Raw genomic sequence first — 12,728 nt, forward strand, 5'->3', positions numbered from 1 at the left:
CAATGCCACCTTGGGCATACCTCAATGACAGAAAAAAAAAGACACATATAACAAAATATGAATAAAATCAACATCTATAATATATAAGCTATAAAATGTTAAGTGGGGGCAACTAGGTGGCGCAGTGGATAGAGCACTGGCCCTGGAGTCAGGAGGACCTGAGTTCAAATCCGGCTTCAGATACTTAGCACTTACTAGCTGTGTGACCCTGGGCAAGTCACTTAACCCCAATTGCCTCACCAAAAAAATAAAATAAAATGTTAAGTGCTTAAGAATTGGTAAAAAGATGAACAAAGTAAGATTTATGAATGTAAGTGCAATGATTATTGTGCTATAAGACAAACCACAAAAGAGTAAAAAATGATAATATGATAACAGATGCAGAATAAAGAAAAGTAAAATAAAACGATATGGATATATACATATATATATAATTACATGTATATATGAATATTATATCTAGTATAACATAGAAACATATATGTGGAGAGAATTATGTATGTGTATTTGTACACATATGTATGTATATAAAACAATAATAATGTAAATTAATATAAAAGCCAAATTTCCAGTTATATAATGTGGAATACAGGACTTGGGTTCACATACATTATCTGACATTTACTAAAGACCTTAAAATAGCATCTAAACTTTCTGAGACCTCAGCTTCCCCATCTGTCAATATAATGAGGAGGTTCTACTAGCTGAGGTCTAAATCTATTATCCTAATATCTTATGAAATAAATACTGCAAGTGTTATTCCCTCCAGGAGGCTAAGGTAATTTCCCATGGTTATGAAGCTGTAACATATAAGACAATAAAATGTGGTATAGCAGATGAAGGATTGTCAACAGGAACCTTAAAGGTAATTTTGTACAAATCTCTTATTTTGATGAAGACAAAGAAACTTGGGAAGGTTAGGCTACTTCCCCCAGGTCAGCAGAAAGAGTTAGATGAAAAATCCAGGTCTTCTTATTAGTATTTATTCACCCACTCATTGTCCAGCACAGTGCTTTGCACACACAGAAGGTATCTGTATAATAAATATTCATTGAATGACTCAGTGAACAAATGGATTTCTTGCAGTTTTTTGCATGCATTAAGTACAAAACTGGTATGAATTGTTGAATGTCGAAACAGGAGGCAATTGAGCTTAAGGGTGGTACAAGGGAAATGAATATCAGATCAATCAGGCAAGCCACACACTGTGGTAAATAACTCTACTATGCACTAGAGTTGCTTGTGATCGATTTTTAGCATGAAGTTAAAATAAGTCTTCTGCTTGCCAGCAATAATTGGGTGTCCCCTGAGAAAAAGCAGGGGATAAAGCATTCTGTAGGAAGGACCATATGGCCTCATATATTTCATGGCATTCAAAGAAGAGAGAACATATATAAAATGGACCTACCTTTTATATATGTGTGTATATGCATGTATATGTATATGTATATGTATATGTGTATCTATATCTATATATATGTATGCACATATATACATACACATACTAAATATATATATACATAAATACATATGCATATATACATATACACATGCACACACATACATACATGCATACACATGCTTACATATATATTTACAAACATATAGACACACACACACATGGTTTAAAGGTAGGTCCATTTTGCCAAATGAAATTCAAACTGAATTGTCAGCATTTGGGGAGTGATGGGGATGCTAATGTAAAATATATTCCTTTTTTCCACAAAACCTCAAAGGAAGATGTTTAAGAAAAGTCAAGGACATTGTTAGTTTCAGAATATGTGGCATTTGTTAGGAAAGAAAGAATTGTTTTCAAAGATTTAAGACCTACTGCAAATTGTGGGCTCTTCAATATGCCACACATTTTTTTCTCTAATTTAAATTTGAGAAAATGTATCCATTTTGGGAAATAACTATCTTTTTTTTAATGGGGAAATAGGGTTTAAGTGACTTGCCCAGGGTCACACAGGTAGTAAGTGTCAAGTATTTGAGGCCGAATTTGAACTCAGGTCCTCCTGAATCCAGGGCTCGTACTTTATCCACTGTGCCATCTAGCTGACCGATAACTCTCTTTATTTATTAATTTATTTTTTACTATTTTCTAGTATGTGAGTCTTAATGTCCCTGGAAGAAGGGAGTGGGAAAGATGCTGATGAATATTTTCCTGAATGCTGTTGTGTGCTATCCAGAGTACTATGGACCCAATATTACACTCAAGTGCAAAATATTTATTTTAACACTTCTGACCACACAATGCGAATAAACTAATTTTTTTCATGAGATTCTTAGGCTCATTCTTCCTTTGAATTCTCAATACAACCTTTTTTCTCAAGGATTCCATGTGGATTTTGTTCTAAAATTGCTGTGTTGTTCTTTTTCCTTTGAAAAAATAACACATTAGAGGAAAGAACTTAGAAGAAATTCCATTTCCTGGCCTTAAATTTAATTTTTTTCTTTTTCCATATGATTGTCTCTTCCATAACTTTCCTTTTTCTTTGGGGGGGGGGAGTTGGGTTTGTTTGGGTTTTTTTGAGAAGCAATCAGAGTTAAATGACTTGCCCAAGGTCACTGAGCTTGTATGTGTCTGATGCTGGATTTGAACTCAGATCCTCCTGACTCCAAGGCTGATGCTCCATCCACTATACCACTTAGCTGCCCCTCTTCCACACCTTTTCTAACCACATAATCTTTTCTGGAGCTTTGCTTCATCTTTCTGTTACCTTGTTAATCTTAATGATAGCTCAAACCTTATAGCCACAAATATTATTTTCCAGGAGACAAATACTAGTAGAAGGCCAAGAGGGCAACATTTTATAGTCATTCCTTTTTCTATCACAAGCTGTATTTTCTTCTGGAGTCCTGATATAAAACTGGAAAGAGGGGGCAGCTAGATGGCGCAGTGGATAGAGCACCAGTCCGGGAGTCAGGAGTACCTGAGTTCAAATCCAGCCTCAGACACTTGACACGTACCAACTGTGTGAGCCTAGGCAAGTCACTTAACCCCAATTGCCTCACCAAAAAAAAAAAAAAAAACTGGAAAGAAGGATCTCTTGGGGAATCCAGTCAACTAGTCTTTTTTTTTTTTTTACTGCTTTTTTTTGCCTTTTTTTTTTTTTTAGTGAGGCAATTGGGGTTAAGTGACTTGCCCAGGGTCACACAGCTAGTAAGTGTTAAGTGTTGGAGGCTGGATTTGAACTCAGGTACTCCTGATTCCAGGGCCGGTGCTTTATCCACTGCGCCACCTAGCCGCCCCAACTAGTCATTTTTTAGTTGAAAAAACTGGCATCCAAAAATTCACCTGACTTGCTATAGGTTCATGTAGGTCCGTTTACTTGCCTTGCTGTAGGACCATGTCCAGCTGACATAAAAGCCTTCCTCTGTTCCATTTTATCCTTTTCTTCCATTTCAACTTTTGGAAGTTAATGCAACTCCATACTTTTTATCCTTAGCAGGGGCTATCTAGATGCATTCCCAGGATCCCAACAACATTTTTATAATTGGTGATGGGAATAAGGCATTATTATCACTGTTTTACAGCAACTGAAAAATGACTGTGGAATGCATTTAAGGCCATATAATGAGTCAATGGAAAATACATGTTAAGAGCTTTGGCTTACTTGAATCTTAGTGCATATTTCCCCCATAATATAATAGACTCCCTTGTGATTTCTCCCTAATTCCAGCAAATAACAGCAAATAAAATTCTTCCTATAGCATAAGGAATTTTAGAATAAAGTGTCCTAAGAGAATCTAGCATTGTAGAATAAATCAATGATAATAATTATTATTGGCAAGAAGACCGTACTCCTATTCAGCATTTTCTAAAAAAAAAATGCTCATTGTTGTGGGAATGCCCAGATTCATGAGTTATTTGCCAAACTAGCATATCAGAAACTTTCCTACACTTTCACTTAGAATGACATGTCCAGATAATTCACCTAGCCAGGAACAAGAAGTTTGGTATAAAAGACAGTTGTCCATTCATTTAATATAATTTAACCAGTATCCATAAGAAAGTGAAAAGGTCATGTTCAGAAACAAACCTAAAAGTTATTTTAAACTTCTATTGCTTAAACTATGATGCAGAAAAAGTACACGCCTTCTTTAATATTTTCCCTCTTTTGTAAGTTTAGTGGGTGTAGTAGTAGGCTCAAGTAGCCAGATGTATAATCTTTCTTTATAGACTCACACTCTCCTTCTAGGTTAGAATTATTTTTGAAGTAAATGTGTGGTCTCTGCCCAAAGAAACAATGAAAGGGCAAAGATTATAGGCAGGTAGAAGGAAGTGAATTGTTTTCACATTATATTGAACAGCTTTGATCCAGTTCCACTAAAATGCCTCAGCGTTGGCTAATGTAAAAAAAAAACAGCTTCAGCTTTAGTTTATCTTTTTCCATACTATCAGTACAAAGAGATTCTTAAATAAATTTCTTTCACTAGTGTATATCTAAGTAAGTCTTTCTTTTATTTTCTTTTTTTTAAGCGACAAAACCAAGCCATGGAAATTTCAAAGTGAAGCAAATTAACCAAGGTGTAGTATAAAAAAATCAATGAAAATTACAAAACCTGGGTTTTGTTCCTACTCTATAAATAATAACTTATGTTATTTGGGGAAGTTAAACAACAGTTATGGGACTCATTTTCCTCATCTGTGAAATAAGAGTGATACTGAATATCTTGTCTAGGTCAATATGATTTGTTTTTAAATCTTAAAGAAGTAATCTCTGAGGATGATGAAGAATTTGGATGACAATTGGAAACTATAATGCACAAATATTTTCCTTCTTCAGTCTAATGATATGTTTTGGCATCAGATACACTTTGTTGAAGTAGGGAAATAACATATTTTACTAAATTACAAAATGGCAACAAAGACATCAATATACAATATCATAGCTTGGAGTTTCACTATGGAATAATTCCTGGTTCTATTTCTGTTGTCAGGCTGTCAATAAAATCATTAATGCAAGTCCTTATGCTTGCTACCCATCACCAGAGAAAGCTCTGGAAGATAGTTAAGCACTCTCTGAATTTCAAAAAGCTTTGCACTTTTTTTTAAAGGGATAACATCAAATTATTACAATATGGGTTTTGGTATGGATCTCTATCCAATAATAATCTTGCCTTAGAATGCCTCATGTTGCCCTCATCCTGTCCCTTCTACACTTCATTTGAGATGATTAAGCAAAATAGATAGTATTTTTCATCAGAATATTAATTGTATTAATCTAGCAATTCACTGGAAAAGGAGCCTGATGGAAAGTATAAATTTTCAGAGCTGGAAAGAAGGACTGAAGGATCATGAAAGTTGGAAGGCTTGGGACAGAGTGAAGTAGTTGCTTTATAGTCCTCTGGAATAGGAGAAGTCCCCAGCATATGAACCTGTGCAAGCACCAGTGCCAATAATAAGCTAACTGCAAATGAAAGATACTTCTATACCAAACTGATTAAAATAATAAGCAGAGGGGCAGCTAGGTGGTGCAGTGGATAAAGCATCGGCCCTGGATTCAGGAGGACCTGAGTTCAAATCTGGTCTCAGACACTTTACACTTAATAGCTGTGTGACCCTGGGCAAGTCACTTAACCCCAATTGCCTCACATAATAATAATAATAATAATAATAATAATAATAATAATAGAAGAAGAAGAAGAAGATAGTTTGTTGTTTACATCACTGACCAGCTTAAAGAGTGCTCTGCCTACAACCAGTACATCTCTGACCAGACAAACATGGTGCCAAGGTATGAAGCCTGAGACAACTCAGTCCCAGGATCTCTGAGATTTTTAACACTGTCTTACTTTCTGTGCCCAGATGGTTGAGTGATGAAGCAACCCCCTGGAGTTCTACCATATTTGCCCTCCAAACCAACATAAAACTGACTCCAAATCTTTCTAGGAGCAGGGAAGCAGTCTATAAGTCCAGCAGGAAAAGTCTGTCTTACATGGGTGGGAGGGAAGTAAGGTCCAGGAGCTGCAGCAATAGAAGCAGCTTCTGGGATCACAGCAGGGAACATGAATCAGGGTTCTGAACCTGGGGCAATCCACCAGTGAGGTTCGACCCACCTGCAAACCAGCAGTTCCCTGGGCTGGTAAGCAGTTTGGGCAGCATAGCAGGGACCCTCCCCAGGCACCCCAAAGCTAGCACAGACCACCAGGGAGATCTTGACCCCACTGCTGACCAGTAGTGAGTCCCCACCCATGACTGGCCAACAGCAAATTCCCACCCAGCAGAGACACTTTTTCCAGGGCAAACTAGCACCAGGAATGCAGCAGGTGGAAACAAAATTACCCTTCCAAGGACTACTAGGAGAGTGACTAGTTACCATAACAACCCAGCAGCAGGATGCTCCTCCCCCCAACACATATACTTGGGCAGATTGGAAACAAAATTATTCCTCCAGGGCCAGGCAAAAGAAAGACCCTGCTAACAGAGCAACACAGCAGCAAGGCACCACTCCTGGGGAAGACAAACAACAGTCCTCTAGGGCCAGCCACCAGAAAGACTGTTATCATTAGCAACCCAGCCAAAGCAAGGGGCTAATCCCTGAAGCCTACTGAAAACCACCAGTAAGACCCAGAACGTCAGCACAAATCTTGGGACAACTTAGGAAGAGAGCCCAGCTCAAATAAAAAACTTCAAAGCACAAAACAGGCACAAAATGAGAAAAAAAAAAAAGCTTGACTATTGACAGTACAGGTGAAAGGGTTTAAAATCAAGGCATAAACATAGAGGAGGACAACAGTAACCAAAATGGCTACAGGTGAAGCTTCAAAGAAAAATGTAAATTGGTTAAAGGCCCAAAAGAATTCCTGGAAGGGCTTAAAAAAGACTTCAAAAAGCAAATTAGAGAAGTAGGAAAAAAATTGGGGAAAGAAATAAAAATAATACAAGAGAACCATGAAAAAGAAATTTTAAAAAATTAATGAAGAAAATAATTCCCTAAAAAACAGATTTAGCCAACTGGAAAAGGAAGTACAAAAGATCACTGAAGAAAATAATTATTTAAGAATTACAATTGAACAAATTTAAACTAATGACTCCATGAAACACCAAGATACAATAAAACAAAATTAAAAATTTTAAAAAAATAGAAGAAAATGTGAAACTTCTCATTGGAAACACAACTGACCTAAAAAAATGATCCAGAAGAGATGATATGAGAATTATTGGACTACCTAAAGCCATGATAAAAAAAATAAATCTTGTACAATATTTTTCAAGAAATTATCAAAGAAAACTCTCCTGAAATATTAGGACCAGAGGGCAAATAGAAATTGAAAGAATCCACCAATCACTACTGAAAGAGATCCCAAAATGAAAACTCTCCATAACCAAATTTTAAATCTCACAGATTAAGGAAAAAAGTATTGCAAGCAGCTAAAAAGATATAATTCAAATACATTGGAAATACAGTCAGGATTTGGCAGTTTCCACATTAAAGAATTGCAGGGCTTGGAATAAAATATACCAGAAAGCAAAGGAGTTAGGTTTACAGCCAAGAATCACCTACTCAGCAAAATTGAATATATTCTTTCAGGGGAAAAAAATAGGCATTTAATGAAATAGAGCACTTCAAGCATTTATGATTAAAAGGCCAGAGTTGAATAAAAAATTGGACCTCTAATTATAAGACTCAAGAGAAACATAAAAAAGGAAAAAAAGGAAAAGAGAAAGATTACATCAATACATCACAACAATCATACACTATGACCAGGTGGGATTTATACCAGCAATGCAAGGCTGGTTCAATATTAAGAAAACTATCAGTATAATCGGCCATATCAATAACAAAAGCAACAGAAATCAAATGATTATCCCAATAGATGCAGAAAAGGCCTTTGACAAAATAGAGCACCCATTCCTATTAAAAGCCCTAGAGAGCATAGGAATAAAAGAAACTTAACTTAAAATGATAAGTACTATTTAGCTAAAACTATCAACAAGCATTAACAGTAATGGGGATAACCTAAAAGCCTTCCTAATACAATCGGGGGTGAAGCAGGGATGCCCATTATCACTTCTCTTATTTAATATTGTGTTAGAAATGTTAGCTATGGCAATAAACAAAGAAAATAAGATTAAAGGAATTAGTATAGGTAACGAGGAAACAAAACTATCACTCTTTGCCCATGAAAGGATTTTCAAAATCAAGTAAGGGTGGCAAATTAAAAATAAGGTGAAGAAATGAGAGTGAAGAAATGAAATAATGAAAATATAATAGCTTCTTTAAAAAGACATCAAAATCCTGAATAACACATTAAAAAAGATAATTTGCCAAGTTGGAAAAGAAATACATGCTTCATAACTTGCAAAATGGAAAAAAAAAAGAGATACAAAAACCGACCAAAGAAAATAATTCATTAAAAATTGGAATCAGGCAAGTGGAAGTTAATGACTCCATATAAAGAAACAAAGCAAAGTCAAAAGAATGCTGGAGGTCCGGTCAGGGGGAGAAAGTCTGAATTATCTTATTGGGGGGGGGGGGGGGGCGGAACTAACCTGGAAAATAGATGAATGGAATTTGAGAAGTCTTGGATTACCTGAAAGCCATGATCAAAGAAAGAACCCAGTTAGCTTTCAAGAAATTGCCAAGGAAACCTGTCCTAATATCCTAGAACTAGGGGGTAAAATAATAAATTGACATAATGCAGTCATCACTACTAGAAAGACAATCCAAAAAGAAAACTCAAATAAATATTATAGTCAAATTCAATAGCTCTCAGATCAAGGAGAAAAAACATGGCAAGCACCCAGAAAGCAAACATTTCTATGTGCATCTTTTGAAATATGTTATTGTGCATGGCAAAGGAGTTAGGATTACAACCAAGAATCACCTATCCAGCAAAACTAAGTAGAATTCTTCAATGGGGAAAAAAAAACACCATATATATATATATATATATATATATATATATATATATTTAATGAAATATAGAACTTTCAAAATTTCCTGATGAAAAGATTAGAGCCAAATAGAAAATTTGCCTTTCAAATAAAAGGTGTAATTAGTAGCTGGTTTTATTTAAAGTAAATAAATAATAAGGTAAAAATGAAAGAATAAAACCAAATTACCAGATCAAAAATGGAAACAATGAATCTGCAAGCAATGAAGATAAAATTAAAGCAATTATTAAGAGTTATTTTGTCCAATTGCAAGTCAATAAATCTGACAATATAAGTGAAATGAGAGCATATTTACAAAAATATAAACTTTTCATATTAACAGAAGAATAACTAGAATGCTTAAATAATCCTATCTTAGAAAAAGAAATTGAGGGCTCCTTCCGTGGGATGGGTGAGGGAACAGGCCCCAGGTGGGCTTTGGTCCTGCGCTTTGGGATCCGTCTTCTGCAGTGACACTGATGACAGTCCCTGTACTCCTCCTTTCACATACCATTTGGCCTCCTGTGGCACAGGCCTGGGCCCAGTGCAGGGCCTACTCCCCGGGGAAGGCTTTGACCTTGAGCCCCAGGACAGATGAAGCTGGATGGTGGTAGTCATCTGCTCTCCTCAGGACCTTGGCATAGCCGAAGATACCAGCCCAAAGAGGGACCAGCCCCGAGAGCTGGGGGTCCAGAGTACGCCCTCTGACCCCCACCCTGCTCATCCCAGAGGCCCAACCCTCCAGGGGAGGATCTGCTCAGGCCGCAGCCTTGTAATCTCTTGAGTCATAATAATGTTGAGAGCAAAGAGCTTCGGAAACTCTAAGGCGCCTGTGCACTTTACAGGGAGGAAAAAAGAGCAAAAAAGAGTTAGGATGTCTCTCTCAGATTGGCACCTTGCAGTGAAACTGGCTGACCAGCCCTTGGCCCCGAAATCCATTCTTTGTTTGCCAGAGACAGAACTAGGGGAATAATACTTCGGTGCTGTGGTAAAAAGTTTTAACAGTTGGTTAGCGATAATGGAGAGACACCAGTTTTTTTAAGGACCACCCTTTTGGGGAGGACACCAATGGCATGAGCTACACACGCCAGTCAGCCTGCTAGCACTCCACTTCTGGGGTGCGAGCTTAAAAGGCAAGGAGAGAACGGAAGTGGGAGCTTTTTTTCCTCCTCTGCTGGTCTCCTGACTGTGCTGCACAGACAGATGCTGACTGGAGTTCGACTCGGCTCGCGGTTAGCAGCAGCAAGTGCTTGACACGGTCTCTCTCTCTCTCCAAAGGTGGCCTTGGGCTTTTGGTGAGTTTTATACAGAATATAGACTAAGCTTAGACTTAAGACAATTTGTATTGTATTTCTACTTTCCTATCCCTCTAATCAACATCACCTTGTAACTACCATACAATAAAAGCTCTAACTAGAAAATCAGAAGCTTCTTCCATTTACTAGTCTGGGAGATAAATTAAAGGAAAGGTTAAAGAGGGGAGATTTATGATCTAATATCCAATTTTAAATCTCACAGTGCCTACAGCATATCATTTTTGAAACAGCTCATTGCTGGCACACTGCAGGAATCAGTCCCAAACCCAGAACTGATTGATCTAATCTATTGTGGCCAAAAGTTAAAAGATGACCAGACCCTTGATTTCTATGGCATTTAGCCTGGATCCATAGTCCATGGTCTGGAAAGTCATGGCCTGAGCCAGACCAGAAAGCAGAGCCTGTGGACAAAGTGGCTGTCCAGAGGGAATTCTGGGTTTTGCATACTGCCTTGCATAGTTGGCCTGCCTATCGAGATGTAGTTTTTAAGATGTTAGGGAATAAAGAATCACTGGATCAGACAGATCATTGTAGCCACCCCAAACCTCAGCAATGGTCTCACTGCACTGGGAGTGCTTCAGGATAAGGGCCTCTGTCTTCACTGGATACTCTGGTCCCAGCTCACCCTGCTCTAGTGAATGCCATTGTCCTGATTCTGCACTCAGTGGCGGCCAGCACTCCACTCCCAGTGATGAAGGCTCTTCTTGCAGCTTGCCTTCTAGTTCCTACAGGGACATGCTAGGTGGCTTCTTGTTTGAAGGGCTTTCTCATGATGAAGATGACTTTCATCCAAACACGAGGTCCATGCCCTCTAGCAGCATGTCTATATATGTCCAGAGTCTCTGGGGTATAGCAGAGCAGCTGGCCCTCAGCCCATCACACAGAGTGTGCTGGCCACAGCCCTGGCCCTGACCAGCACCCCGGAGAGCAGTTCTCACACTACTATCCCTGGCACCCAGGGCCACTTCTTAGGCACCTCTCCAATGTCAACCAGTGTCTAGTCAGGGACCCCCATTATTAATGATCTCTTCATGCATGCCCTCCCGCATACCCTGCAGGCCTCCAGTCTGCCAAACCTCCAGACCCAGTGGCAACCCCAGCTACCTACCGTAGCTCCGGGACACAGGCATCCATGATGATGTGCTGAGCCTCTGAGCCCTCCAGGAAACTGAAAAAAACAAAAAAAACAAAAACAAAAAAGAAATTGAACAAGTCTTCACTGAGCTCCTAAAAACAAAATACCAGGTGTATTCACAAGTGAATTCTACCAAGCATTTCAAGAACAATTAATTCTAAGTCTATAAAATCTTTTTGGAAAAATAGTCAAAGGAGGAGCCCTACTAAGTTCCTTTTATGACACAAATATTGTGCTGATACCTACAACAGAAAGATAAAATACCAAGAAAGAAAATTATAGAAAATTTATCTAAGAAATATCAATGCAAAAATTTAAATAAATACTAGCAAGGTGATTATAGCAACATATCCCAAAGATCATATGCTATGACTAGATGGGATTGTTTCAGGAATGAAGGTCTGGTTCAATACTGGGAAATTTAGCAGAATTAAATACCACCACCAAAATAATATGATCGTATCAGTAGATGCAGAAAAATAATTTGACAAAATACAACACCCTTTCCTATTAAAACAACAACACACCACTAGAAAGAACAGGAGTCAATGGAGTCTTTTTTAAAATGATAAGAATTATCATTCTTATCATTTAAGAGCAAATTTTATCTATAATAGGGATGAGCTTGACCTCTTCCAAATAAAATCAAGGATAAACCAAGGGTTTCATTTATCAGCAACATTATTCAATATTGTATTAAAATACAAATTATAGTAATAAGACAAGAAAAGGAATTAGAATGAATAAAAACACGAGGAAAGAAAATAAAGAGTAAACTAAAAACAAAAACTAGTTGAAAGAATTAACAACTTTAGCAAAGATACAAAATAAACCTACATAAATCAATTCCATTTATATATACTACCACAAAAACCCAGAAGGAAGAGATAGAAAGAGAAAACCTATTTAAATCCAGTGTTCACAGGGGTAGCTAGTTGGTGCAGTGGATAAAGCACTGGACCAGGATTCAGGAGGACCTGAGTTAAAATCCGGCCTCAAACACTTGACACTTACTAGCTGAGTGAACCTAGGCAAGTCACTTAACCCTCATTGCCCCACAAAAAATAAAATTAAAAAAATAATAAAAAATAAAACCAGTGTGCACAAAATAAAACCCTTTGGAATCTACCTACCAAGACAATTCTAGAGACAATATGAATACAATTATGAAACCAAACCAAACCAAAATAAATAAATAAATAAATAAACAAACAAACAAAAAAATAAATAAATAAATATAAAAGCCCAACTTTTCACACAAATAAAGATGTATCTAAACAATTGGAGAAATGTTACTTATGGGTAGGCTGAGCCAATATCATGAAAATGACAATATTACATAGATTAATTTACTAATTCAGTGTCATACCAAACAAACTATTAAAAAAAAGAC

The 12,728-nt window shown here is 37.2% G+C and overlaps 1 pseudogene; it reads left to right on the forward strand.

Annotated features, from left to right (window-relative positions):
• The first annotated feature begins 9,734 nt into the window (after positions 1-9,734).
• On the forward strand, positions 9,735-11,373 carry LOC122732162 (annotated as a pseudogene).
• Positions 11,374-12,728: the final 1,355 nt, after the last annotated feature.

The sequence above is a fragment of the Dromiciops gliroides genome, chromosome 6, assembly GCF_019393635.1.
Source record: "Dromiciops gliroides isolate mDroGli1 chromosome 6, mDroGli1.pri, whole genome shotgun sequence".
NCBI lineage: Eukaryota > Metazoa > Chordata > Mammalia > Microbiotheria > Microbiotheriidae > Dromiciops > Dromiciops gliroides.